General features: G+C 43.6%; 1 long non-coding RNA gene across 1 annotated transcript; it reads left to right on the forward strand.

Moving 5' to 3' along the window:
• The first annotated feature begins 4,659 nt into the window (after window positions 1-4,659).
• LOC137023237 (uncharacterized) lies at window positions 4,660-12,944 on the forward strand. The gene is made up of 3 exons (XR_010895501.1): window positions 4,660-5,715; window positions 6,199-6,258; window positions 12,431-12,944. It is a non-coding gene; the product is annotated as an uncharacterized lncRNA (long non-coding RNA).
• Window positions 12,945-13,388: the final 444 nt, after the last annotated feature.

The raw sequence follows: 13,388 nt of genomic DNA on the forward strand, positions 1-13,388 counted from the left end.
AGAGAGAGAGAGAGAGAGAGAGAGAGAGAGAGAGAGAGAGAGAGAAGAAGAACGAGAAAAAGAAAGGTCTTGACTCTTGACTTTCTTCTTTTATTCATAATAATGGTCTCTGAGCCCCTACGACCCTCCTTGCCTAGTGCAGATAAGGAAACCGTTGATTTAACACACACACATGCCTACATGCGCACACACACACCCCCACACGCACAAAGGAAAGGCAGATTACATTTAGCATTTGAGTGAGATCAGTTAGGTTGAGTAAATTTGTGTATTTCAGTGCATTTATTTATTAAAACTATATAAGTAAATGTCAGTGGATTATATTTAGAGACTATAGCAAGACATCTGCCTCTAGAGATATTAACATTTGCAAATTAAATTTAGAGGTAAAGATGATTAGATCTAAAAAAAAAAAAAAAAAAAAGGATTGATGATTGGGTTGAAGGCCTATTCTCACCAAATAGCAATTATTTAACATGCATACACGAAAAAAAGGAGCAAGAGGGAGGTTTATCTGTCCTATAGGTAAATTACTCATCTCTCCAGTCAAGTAGAACACTATGAACGTGGAACGCTCACATGGCATGATAATATTAAAATCACGTTTCTCATGCAAACACAGGAGAGAGAAAGATCATTTTGATTTACTAAACTGAATTTAAATGAAAATACACTATTAAATACACATTAACAGGGAAGTAACATGACAACACTAGTCACTAGTCATTTTTACAGCACATTATAGTCATATTACTGTAATGTACTGGAACATTTGTTTTTCTAAACTAGAAGAGATGGAAAGTTTATGGGGTTTGAATTTGAGGAACCACTACATTCGGTACATGATTCACATTGCACTTCTGTTCTCACACAGCTTAAACAAATACAAAAACAGTGAAAATAAAATAAAATAAAAAAATAAAATGGGAACTGAACATGCACAATTTAAAAAAATGCAGAAAATAAAAAAAGTCAATAACTGATATAGTACGGATATTGTGTGCATCCCTAAAAAAACACTTTAGCAACTGCATAACAATGCCCAGGCAACCACCTACAGAATCCTAGCATAGTGGCAGTGGTCACGTTTAGACAATACAAAATCAAGTTGTTTGTGTTACAAATGCAATACTGCTCATGCAAACTCAAAGTGAGCTAGACATAGTGCCTGTTACATGTCAGAGAGGTCGTGACATCATCAAACCACCAGTTCCAGTGTGCTAACCCTCCCGTCCCTCACTGTAGACCCTCTGCAGACCCTCAGCCCTTCCATTCATGAATCAAAGCACTTCACACTAATCAGCAAGATGAAGACACACTAGAGTGCAGCAGAGGGTGAGTTGATGACTGCATGCTGCATGTGTGCGTGACACCGTGAGGTTTCTTGATGATAAATGAACGGTATTACTGAGGGCCTGACTCTGCCTGAATCCAGAAGCCCTAATCAAAGCACAGGGAAAACTATATAGAAATGAGCTGTGTGTGTGTGTGTGTGTGTGTGTGTGTGTGTGTGTGTGTGTGTGTGTGTGTGTGTGTGTGTGTGTGTGTGTGTGTGTGTGTGTGTGTGTGTGTAGGTGTGTGTAGGTGTGTGTAGGTGTGTAGGTGTGTGTGTGTGTGTGTAGGTGTGTAGGTGTGTGTGTGTGTGTGTGTGTGTGTGTGTGTGTGTGTGTCAAGCAGTTTGAATGATGAAATGTTTCCTCTAATGGCCATTTCTCACAGTGACACTGACGCATTGCCTGTGATGCTAAAATATCCACATATGTGAATATTCAAAGTGGAACAACATGAATTAAAACTTCAAGAGATGATGATGATGATGATGATGTCATGGAGATCACACACACATGTACTGTGTTGAATGTGTGATTACATGAGTGGCAGCCACTGCGACAGGGCCCTTAAATCATCACCCCGCTGTGTGAAACTGCAGATCAAATGATGATGGCATCCCATCAGCCTGCCTGCTGTTTCTATGACAACTGCCGAAGTTGCAGGGCTACAGTGAGAGAGATTGGTAAAGTGCTGTGGGTCTGACTGCTGCTGATGAGGAAGATCACAAGAGTCCTAATGGAATAGAGGAAAGAGCCGCCGGCCTGTTACTGAACAGCCAGTTCCTACTGTAGAAACAAAACATACACACAAACGCTGAGTGTGCTCTCTGAACTCCCAATGGCCCTCTCCTCTCAAGAGATTTGAAAGGTACCACGAACATGTGTGGTAAATTGCTCTAATTCCATGCATCAATCAGGACCCCAGCCTGGCAGCTCTCGGGACTGTCCGAATGTTTGCCTGATCATTATTCAGATGCTTCATGCAATAACACTGCAAAGGAAAGGAAAGGAAAGGAAAGGAAAGGAAAGGAAAGGAAAGGAAAGGAAAGGAAAGGAAAGGAAAGGAAAGGAAAGGAAAGGAAAAAGTATATACATCCTATAGGAAAGGAAAGGAAACAAAAGGAAATTAAATTATATATGTCCTATAGGAAAGGAAAGGAAAGGAAAGGAAAGGAAAGGAAAGTATATATCTCCTATAAGAAAGGAAAGGAAAGGAAAGTATATATCTCCTATAAGATAGGAAAGGAAAGGAAAGGAAAGGAAAGGAAAGGGAAAAGGAAAGTATATATCTCCTATAAGAAAGGAAAGGAAAGGAAAGGATATATCTCCTATAAGAAAGGAAAGGAAAGGAAAGTATATATCTCCTATAAGAAAGGAAAGGAAAGGAAAGGAAAGTATATATCTCCTATAAGAAAGGAAAGGAAAGGAAAGGAAAGGAAAGGAAAGGAAAGTATATATCTCCTATAAGAAAGGAAAGGAAAGGAAAGGAAAGTATATATCTCCTATAAGAAAGGAAAGGAAAGGAAAGGAAAGGAAAGGAAAGGAAAGTATATATCTCCTATAAGAAAGGAAAGGAAAGTATATCTCTCCTATAAGAAAGGAAAAGAAAGGAAAGGAAAGGAAAGGAAAGTATATATCTCCTATAAGAAAGGAAAGGAAAGTATATATCTCCTATAAGAAAGGAAAGGAAAGGAAAGGAAAGGAAAGGAAAGGAAAGTATATCTCTCCTATAAGAAAGGAAAGGAAAGTATATATCTCCTATAAGAAAGGAAAGGAAAGGAAAGTATATATCTCCTATAAGAAAGGAAAGGAAAGGAAAGTATATATCTCCTATAAGAAAGGAAAGGAAAGGAAAGGAAAGGAAAGGAAAGGAAAGGAAAGGAAAGTATATATCTCCTATAAGAAAGGAAAGGAAAGAAAAGGAAAGGAAAGGAAAGGAAAGGAAAGGAAAGGAAAGGAAAGGAAAGGAAAGGAAAGGAAAGTATATATCTCCTATAAGAAAGGAAAGGAAAGGATATATCTCCTATAAGAAAGGAAAGGAAAGTATATATCTCCTATAAGAAAGGAAAGGAAAGGAAAGTATATCTCTCCTATAAGAAAGGAAAGGAAAGGAAAGGAAAGGAAAGGAAAGGAAAGGAAAGGAAAGGAAAGGAAAGGAAAGGAAAGGAAAGGAAAGGAAAGGAAAGGAAAGGAAAGGAAAGTATATATCTCCTATAAGAAAGGAAAGGAAAGGAAAGTATATATCTCCTATAAGAAAGGAAAGGAAAGGAAAGGAAAGTATATATCTCCTATAAGAAAGGAAAGGAAAGGAAAGGAAAGGAAAGGAAAGGAAAGGAAAAAGTATATAAATCCTATAGGAAATGAAAGGGTGGGGTAGGGTAGGACAGGAAAGAAAAGAAAAGAAAGGAAAGAAAAAGGGAAGAGGATAGTTGGATAATTTATGAATGACCGTGAGACTCATTAGCATGAGGACAAAGTCATTTCTACAGGGAGGGACAGGCAGATGGGTCACGGCCTCTGTGTGTCTCTCCTCATGTCCTCTGTCTACACACACTGCTGCACTGTCTCACAAACACACATACACTGCTTCACTATCTCACTGTCTACAGCAGTGAGCAGATGACTCTATTCTAAATAAGACAATATTCCAATCACACTGTTTACTTGAAAAATTATATTTCTGCCAAAATCCCAGTTTTGTACAATAGCAATGTCGTACATGCATGCGTGCTATACTACTGTTAACTATATCAAAATTGGACCACCTTCAATCGATGCAAGACACCTTTAAGATCTTTTTATTTTAATTTTCATGATTGCAGTGGCTAATGCAAAATCATCACAACAACTGAGATTAAATGCTACTGTTTGTAAAGTTAAAAAATACGTCAGGATTGAGAATATGTGTTTTGTCTGCTGTTTGTAATAGTTATGCAATGACAATGTAAAAAATGAAAGAGAAAATTTATAAGTGATACTGGATGTAAAATACAAGGGTATGAAGTTTGCATACAGTTTATGAGAATATTATGCAACGAATATGCAGTGATAGAAAATACTATTGTTTTTGAACTGTAAAAGAAATGCATTAGAAACAGAACTATCTTTGCATTAGAAATAAAATAATAACAAAAAACAAACAAATAAGCTAGAGCTTTTCTTAGCCCTAAACTGTTTTTTTGTTTGTTTTTTTCATTTGACTGCGCTAATTCAGAATATTGTTGTAATGAAGCCAACATTGAGAGATCACTGCAAGTCCATGTAAATGCAACCAAATAAACCCTAAATGAAATCAAGCAATCACTTGTAACAGGATTAGGTGATTGACAGCAGTGTTTGCCTATCAGTGAATAGTACCTCCTATTTAAAGGCCGATTGGCTGTTACCTGGGATGCGTCACGTCCGTTTTCCTCTCTTGTTTTGGCTGTGTTGACGGTGGCTGTGGAGTGCAGTTTCTATATTCTGGTGCTGCTGCCCTTTTTGTGCTGCTTAGTGGGTTTTGATGACTGTTTGCCTCTCAGTATACATGACTTCCTGTACCCCATGGTGTTAGCGGTGGGTATGACGGTGACAAGCCCATGCCTATGAAGCATTCTATTCGGCGTGATATCCTGATGGATTCTCCCTCTCGTTCTATGTTGTGATTGTTTGCTGCCGTGATCGTTTATGCCGTGATTGTTTGCTGCCGTGAGCACTTGCTGCTGTCTTCGCGCTGTTAACAGAGCGGCGGTCCATACAGCCGCGCCGACGAAGTCATCAAAGTTTATTAAAGGGGACTGCTGGTTTGATTCTGTTACGTGCCTTTCTAGTGCCCTGCTTCACGTTTTGGTTTATTTTATTATTAGTTATCATGGTTAAATCAGTTAACCTTTTTCTTTTTCTTTAAGTTTGTGGACATTTGTTTGATGGTATTGCTTTGATTTTTCTTTTTTTTTTTGTGAAACTACAATCTGTCGATATGTGCATGTTTAATCTATGAATGCAATTCAAATCGTGTGGTGATCTACTGTATAGAAGTTGGTGTTTGTAACAATTTCAGGTGATTAACTATCTGATTTTCTGGTTACATTGTTGCTTCTCCTCACTTCTGTTTGTTGATACCACTTATGTGAGGAGTTGCTGCATTGATGATTATATTGCCATTTCTGCCCAGTTTGTTTTTATAGTTATTTATTTTCTTTCTGATTTATTGCAGGAGCTGGGGTCCCACGGGTGGTTTGATCTTCCTCCTTGTGGTGGTGGTTCTCCTTCATCGTGTGCGGTGTACACCTTGAGTGTTTGATAGTGTGATTAGAGTGCACGGGTGTGTGTGCGCGTGGAAGTGTGCTCTTGTGAAACCAAACTCTACATTGATCCCAGCCGTTGGGAACCTCAGCCCCTGCTGGTATTACTCCGTCTTTGTTTTACATATACATACACAAATACATACTACCTCAAGTTGGTTTTGTTTGATATCTTTTTCTTTTTGTAATTTGTGTTCTTGTGTTTGAAGTGGGGTTTCGTGTATTTTTCTGTGATTCATTGTTTTGTATTTTAATTAACTTTTGTATTAATAAACATTTTTGTATTTTTTTATACTCATGTCTCTGGCCTCATTTTGAGGGAACCGAACCTGTGTGCTATATTCCCCAATTTGGGTGGTTTGAGTATTTTCCCTGGGGTTAATCCTTAGGGTGGCGTAGTCGGACTTCATTATTAGTGAACAAAACCTTGGGCTTGTGTCTCAAAATTACACCGCCCCGCCACATTCTGGCGTAGTCGGCAGGGTCCCCTCTTGTGTAGTCCAGAGACGTGGGTTTTGTTTGTATATTTGCTTTTTTTTTTTTTTTTTTTTTCTCTCTCTCTCTCTTTCTCTCTCTTCTGGTAGGAACCAGACAACAGCAGTCCCTCTTTGCGTGTGCAGTTGCAGATATGGAGGACGAATTGCGTGAGTTAAGAGATTTGGTAGCTCAACTGAAAGCTGATAATGAAAGGCTGCGGCAAGAGCCAGTGTCTGTTGCGCAGCCAGGTCCATCTAATGTTGCTATTCCTGTGGCTGAAAATCCCCCACTTATTGGTGCTGGTGCATCGACAGCGGAGCGGTTTGTTTTCATTCCTCGGGATCGCAAGTGCCCAAAGTTTAGCGGTCGGTCGGGCATTGGCATCAATGAGTGGGTGGAGGAGGCTCAGGCCTGTATGCGGCTTCGCCATCTGTCTACAGCTGATCAGGCATTTTTCTTGTTTGATCATCTGGAAGGAGAGGCGAGGGAAGAAATTCGTTATCGATCGAGGAACGAGAGGGAGGATCCAGATCAAATTATTCAGGTATTGCGTGAATTGTACGGTTGTACAAAGTCTTATGTAGCACTTCAGGAGTCGTTCTTTTCCAGAAGACAACAGGATGGGGAGACGCTGGTGGAGTTCTCCCTGGCCCTGATGAGTCTCCTGGAAAAGGTTAAAAGTCAGTCACCTCACGGCATGCCTAACGCCGAAGTGTTATTAAGAGATCAGTTTGTTGAGTATGTTAACGATTGTGCTCTTCGGCGTGAACTTAAGCAATTTGTGCGTCGTCAACCTACTGCTACATTGTTTGACATTCGCAGCGAAGCTCTTCGTTGGGAAAGAGAGGGTATGCCTGGGGGTACGTGGTCGGAGCCAGTCTGTTCCATCCGCTTATGGCATCCAATATGGGGTACAGGGACATCAGCATGTTAATAGTAGTAGTGGTTCAGTAACGTCAGAAATGAGTGAACTACGGGACATGCTCAGAAAGCAGCAACAACAATTAAATCAGTTAACCCAAAGTATGGCTCAGCTTCAAAATTCTCAGTCACGTTCACGACCATTTAAGGCTAACTTAATTTGCAGAAGGTGTCAGCAACCTGGCCATTTTGCCAGAGATTGCGATGGGGAGCGGAGATCTGCTTCACCATCAGCCCGTGTGAATTCTGCCGTAATGAAGGGTGGACAGTCATCCGCGCAGCCGTCGGAAAACTAGTTCCCACCGAGTTGCAGGGCCACAATTTGGTTGGGAAAAGGATAGGCTCTAAAACTGTAACTGATTTTGATTTTATGTCACGCCTTATGTCTACTTGTCCACAGCTTATTGTATCTATGGGTGGGGCTCAGATACCTTGCCTGGTGGACACTGGTTCTATGGTGTCCACCATTACTGAGAGTTGGTTTGTGACAAATTTTGGGTCGTGGGGTCAGGAACAGCTTAGATCGTGTCATTGGTTACAACTTCGAGCTGCAAACGGTCTTTCAATTCCTTATGTTGGTTATTTGGAATTAGATGTGGAACTCTGTGGGCGAGTAATTTCAGGCTGCGGCATACTGGTGGTCAGAGATCCTCCCGGTGGTGTGTGTGCAGAAGTTCCTGGGGTGTTAGGTATGAACATCCTGAGCCGCTGCTACCGGGAGCTCTTTGGCCAGCATGGCACAGCTCTCTTTGACTTACCAGTGGTATCACAGGCCCCTAATTTTGTTTTTCAGGCCTTACAGCATTGCCACCAGGTTGACGTTCAGCCAGTTTCAGATGGCGGAGGGCGAGTTAGAGTGCGGGGACGTCGGGCGTGGCGCATCTTGGGTGGCACCATGAAATTGGTTGCTGCAACCTGTTCAGTGCAATATTCGAGTGGTACAGTACTGTTTGAGCCACCAGTTTCTGGTCTACCGGCAGGTTTGCTAGCCTCTCCTGCTCTCTTAAGGGTGGACGGTGGTACAGTTTATGTGCCAGTAGTTAATGTGGGTACTGTAGATGTGGTATTGTACGCTAGCACTGTTATTGGCACTGTGAATAAGGTTGATGTGATTAGTTTGCCCCCGGAGGTCGCAGAAGTTAAGACCGTTACAGCTAAGGTGAGTACACAGTTTGTGCAGGTTTCCCCTACTGTGCAAGAACAGATAGCCATGTTAGACTTATCTGTGTTGTCAGAAGAAGAACAGGGTAAGGTCAGGGCACTACTGGAGAAGTATGTGCCTGTGTTCTCTGCAAACGATGGGGATTTGGGATGCACAAATTTGATATCCCATGAGATCCCCTTGTTGGATGACATCCCTGTTAGGCAGCGGTTCAGGCGTATTCCTCCATCCGAGTATGAGGTGGTCAAGGCACATATCAATCAATTGTTGGAAACTCAGGTAATTAGAGAGAGCTGCAGTCCCTATGCGTCGCCCATTGTTCTGGTCAAAAAGAAGGACGGTAGTCTGCGCATGTGCGTGGACTACCGTCGCTTAAATTCAAAGACTAGGAAGGATGCGTTCCCTCTACCACGTATAGAGGAGACTCTGGACTCGCTGGCTGGGGCCCGTTGGTTTTCTACCATGGACCTGGCCAGCGGGTACAATCAGGTACCTGTAGCTGAGGGGGACAAATCTAAAACTGCTTTTTGCACCCCGTTTGGCCTCTTTGAGTGGAATAGGATGCCCTTTGGGCTGTGCAATGCCCCAAGCACCTTCCAACGATTGATGGAACGGTTGTTTGGGGATCAGCAGTGCCAGTCCCTCCTCCTTTATCTTGATGATATTGTTGTCTTTTCCTCCTCGGTAGATCAACATCTTGCCCGGATGGAGGTAGTCCTGAGCCGCTTGCAAAGTGAAGGGTTGAAGGCCAAATTATCGAAGTGTGCTTTTTTCAAAAGGGAAGTGCATTATTTGGGGCATGTCATCTCTTCAGATGGAGTTTCCACTGATCCAGGGAAGGTGGAGGCGGTTGCACAATGGCGTTGTCCCACCAGTGTTGCGGAGTTGCGCTCATTTTTGGGATTTGCTAGCTACTACCGACGGTTTGTGGAGGGGTTTGCCAAGTTGGCTGCCCCTCTTCATAGGTTGGTGGCTCAGCTAGCAAATCCCAAGCGGCCGAAGCAGGGTGTTCAGGAGTTTGCTGAAGCCTGGTCAGCGGAATGTCAGTGTAGCTTTGAGGGGTTGAAAGGTAAGTTAACCACAGCTCCAGTGCTTGCTTATGCTGACTTTTCGCTACCTTTTATTTTAGAGGTAGATGCCAGTCATGGAGGACTAGGGGCAGTCCTCTCACAGGAGCAACAAGGTAAAGTACGCCCTATAGCTTATGGTAGCCGCAGTCTTAGGCCCACTGAGCGCAATACATCCAATTACAGTTCAATGAAACTGGAGTTTTTGGCGCTCAAGTGGGCCATGACTGAAAAATTTAGGGAATACTTGCTGGGCCATAAATGTGTGGTTTTTACTGACAACAACCCCCTCAGCTACCTGACTTCTGCAAAGTTGGGTGCCATGGAGCAGCGTTGGGCTTCCCAATTGGCATCATTTGATTTTGAGATCAAATATAGGTCAGGGAGAAGCAACCGCAATGCGGATGCCTTGTCGCGTCAAAACTTTTCAGGTACAGGGGTGGTACATGAGTTTTGTCCTGCTGTGGCTGTTCCAGTGGCATTGCAGCAAGCTGCCCAAGGTGGATTGGTGACCTCGGTCAATCAGGTTACCTCATTTCCTTGTACTTCAATTAGTGACATGAGTGCTCAGCAGGTAGCAGACTCAGTCATAGGTGAGTTGTTGGTTTTTTGGAGGCGCAAGTTGCCCCCAACTCCTGAAGAGCGTAAGAAACTCTCCAGATTGGCAGTTATTCTGCTCCGTCAATGGGACCGCCTAGTGGAGACTGATGGAGTGCTCTATCGGCGTGTATTGCGCTCAGATGGTGGAGAGGAAATCTTCCAGGTATTATTGCCTGCAGCCATGAAACAGGATGTCTTGATCCAGCTTCACCAACAGCATGGGCATCAGGGGGTAGAACGCACATTTCAGCTAGTGCGGCAGCGGTGCTATTGGCCTGGCATGTCTGCAGACATTACCCGCTGGTGCCAGGAGTGTGAGCGGTGCCAGTGTGCCAAAGGCGTCCCCTCTGCACCTGGTAGTTTCATGGGACATTTGTTGGCTGCTCGGCCAAATGAAATTTTGGCCTTGGATTTCACAGTGTTAGAGCCCTCAAGGTCTGGCCTTGAAAACGTGTTAGTTATGACCGATGTTTTTACAAAATACACCTTGGCAGTACCCACTAGAGACCAACGGGCAGAGACTGTAGCTCAGGTTCTTGTGGTAGAGTGGTTTTGTAAATTCGGTGTGCCGGGTCGTATTCACTCCGACCAAGGTCGGAATTTTGAATCCGTCCTACTTCAACAGCTTTGCAGTTTGTATGGAGTCGAGAAGTCACGTACGACCCCATATCACCCGGCCGGAAACGGTCAGTGCGAACGTTTCAATAGAACGTTGCATGATCTGTTGCGCACTTTGCCGCTTTCCAAAAAGGGTGATTGGCCACTTTGCCTCCCACAAGTACTCTTTGCATATAACACCACTCCCCATCAGACAACGGGGGAATCCCCGTATTTTTTAATGTTCGGGCAGGAACCCAGACTTCCGGTTGACTTCTTGCTGGGCAGAGTCCAAGAGCCGTTGGCCGGCAGCGTTAATAGGTGGATTCTGGAGCAGCAGGATCGGTTGCAAGTTGCGTTTGAGAGTGCTCGTGAACGTTTGGGTGCTGCAGCCGATCGGCGAAAGGCTCGGCATGACCAGCAGGTAAGGGGAGCACCACTGAAGGAGGGTCAATTGGTATACCTCCGTGATCATAGTGTGAGGGGTAGATGTAAAATCCAAGACCTGTGGAGTTCAGTGGTGTACCAGATCATGAGAGCACCCAAGGAAGGTGGGGCAGTATATACCATTGCTCCTACCATGGATTTGGGAAAAGTAAAGCATGTGCACCGGTCCTTGCTGAAGGCCCAGATCTGTCAGGATCTGCCTACTGGGTTGCCTGATAGTCCGGTGGCTGAGTCTTTGCAGCCTCCGGAAGAGGGGTATGATGATGAGGAGGATTTGTTTGTCTTAGTGCCAGAGACACCACAACTTGGAGGTAGGACGAGGCTACAGGACATTGGTCCTTCTCTTCCTCAGACCTCTGGTGTCCGGCAAGCTGTGGAAACCCCTAGGGTAACAGAGGTTGAGGTGGGCTCACAGCCAGTTGTATTGCCTTCCAACTCATTAGAGGTAGGTGAGGTTACGGTAAGAAGGACTGGGAGGAGGACGGCAGGTCAGCACTCTAATTTGCACCACCTCCCTCGAACAGTGGGGGCAGGTTCAGTGGCCAGTATAGTGAGTAGTACAGCTGGTACCCTGTTCCGGCCTTGGAACTGAGTTCCTAGGTGGGATTTTGTTTGATTCACCGTCGGGACGACGTTGCAGAAACTGGGGATGGAATGTAACAGGATTAGGTGATTGACAGCAGTGTTTGCCTATCAGTGAATAGTACCTCCTATTTAAAGGCCGATTGGCTGTTACCTGGGATGCGTCACGTCCGTTTTCCTCTCTTGTTTTGGCTGTGTTGACGGTGGCTGTGGAGTGCAGTTTCTATATTCTGGTGCTGCTGCCCTTTTTGTGCTGCTTAGTGGGTTTTGATGACTGTTTGCCTCTCAGTATACATGACTTCCTGTACCCCATGGTGTTAGCGGTGGGTATGACGGTGACAAGCCCATGCCTATGAAGCATTCTATTCGGCGTGATATCCTGATGGATTCTCCCTCTCGTTCTATGTTGTGATTGTTTGCTGCCGTGATCGTTTATGCCGTGATTGTTTGCTGCCGTGAGCACTTGCTGCTGTCTTCGCGCTGTTAACAGAGCGGCGGTCCATACAGCCGCGCCGACGAAGTCATCAAAGTTTATTAAAGGGGACTGCTGGTTTGATTCTGTTACGTGCCTTTCTAGTGCCCTGCTTCACGTTTTGGTTTATTTTATTATTAGTTATCATGGTTAAATCAGTTAACCTTTTTCTTTTTCTTTAAGTTTGTGGACATTTGTTTGATGGTATTGCTTTGATTTTTCTTTTTTTTTTTGTGAAACTACAATCTGTCGATATGTGCATGTTTAATCTATGAATGCAATTCAAATCGTGTGGTGATCTACTGTATAGAAGTTGGTGTTTGTAACAATTTCAGGTGATTAACTATCTGATTTTCTGGTTACATTGTTGCTTCTCCTCACTTCTGTTTGTTGATACCACTTATGTGAGGAGTTGCTGCATTGATGATTATATTGCCATTTCTGCCCAGTTTGTTTTTATAGTTATTTATTTTCTTTCTGATTTATTGCAGGAGCTGGGGTCCCACGGGTGGTTTGATCTTCCTCCTTGTGGTGGTGGTTCTCCTTCATCGTGTGCGGTGTACACCTTGAGTGTTTGATAGTGTGATTAGAGTGCACGGGTGTGTGTGCGCGTGGAAGTGTGCTCTTGTGAAACCAAACTCTACATTGATCCCAGCCGTTGGGAACCTCAGCCCCTGCTGGTATTACTCCGTCTTTGTTTTACATATACATACACAAATACATACTACCTCAAGTTGGTTTTGTTTGATATCTTTTTCTTTTTGTAATTTGTGTTCTTGTGTTTGAAGTGGGGTTTCGTGTATTTTTCTGTGATTCATTGTTTTGTATTTTAATTAACTTTTGTATTAATAAACATTTTTGTATTTTTTTATACTCATGTCTCTGGCCTCATTTTGAGGGAACCGAACCTGTGTGCTATATTCCCCAATTTGGGTGGTTTGAGTATTTTCCCTGGGGTTAATCCTTAGGGTGGCGTAGTCGGACTTCATTATTAGTGAACAAAACCTTGGGCTTGTGTCTCAGAATTACACCGCCCCGCCACACACTGATCAACATAACTGGCACAGTTTCTCCCAGCACTTCACCCAGATAATCACTTCCTCATTAACTGTCTGTAAACTAGCTGCTCCCTGACCCCAATCACTATGACCAGTCAGATCACAGATTCATTACTGCAGCAATGACAGCTGGGAGATGGAGTTGGCAATCCCGCTTCCAACATGGACACCACCTGCCTGTTACGCTACAATAGTTTGCTCTTTTACAGGAGAGCCGACAGATAGATGGAGCAAGTTTTTGTTATTTGGTCGAGTAATTCAATCAGCTGTTTCCTAAGTCATGTACAGGTTTTGCCCACTGCTCTCCTCTTTGACCTGGAATATCACACCAGCTGTTTCCCTGTTAATTAACAGAGATGGGAAGGAAACGACGAGGGGATAGAGATAGAGA

The sequence above is a fragment of the Chanodichthys erythropterus genome, chromosome 7 (assembly GCF_024489055.1).
Source record: "Chanodichthys erythropterus isolate Z2021 chromosome 7, ASM2448905v1, whole genome shotgun sequence".
NCBI classification, from domain to species: Eukaryota; Metazoa; Chordata; class Actinopteri; order Cypriniformes; family Xenocyprididae; genus Chanodichthys; species Chanodichthys erythropterus.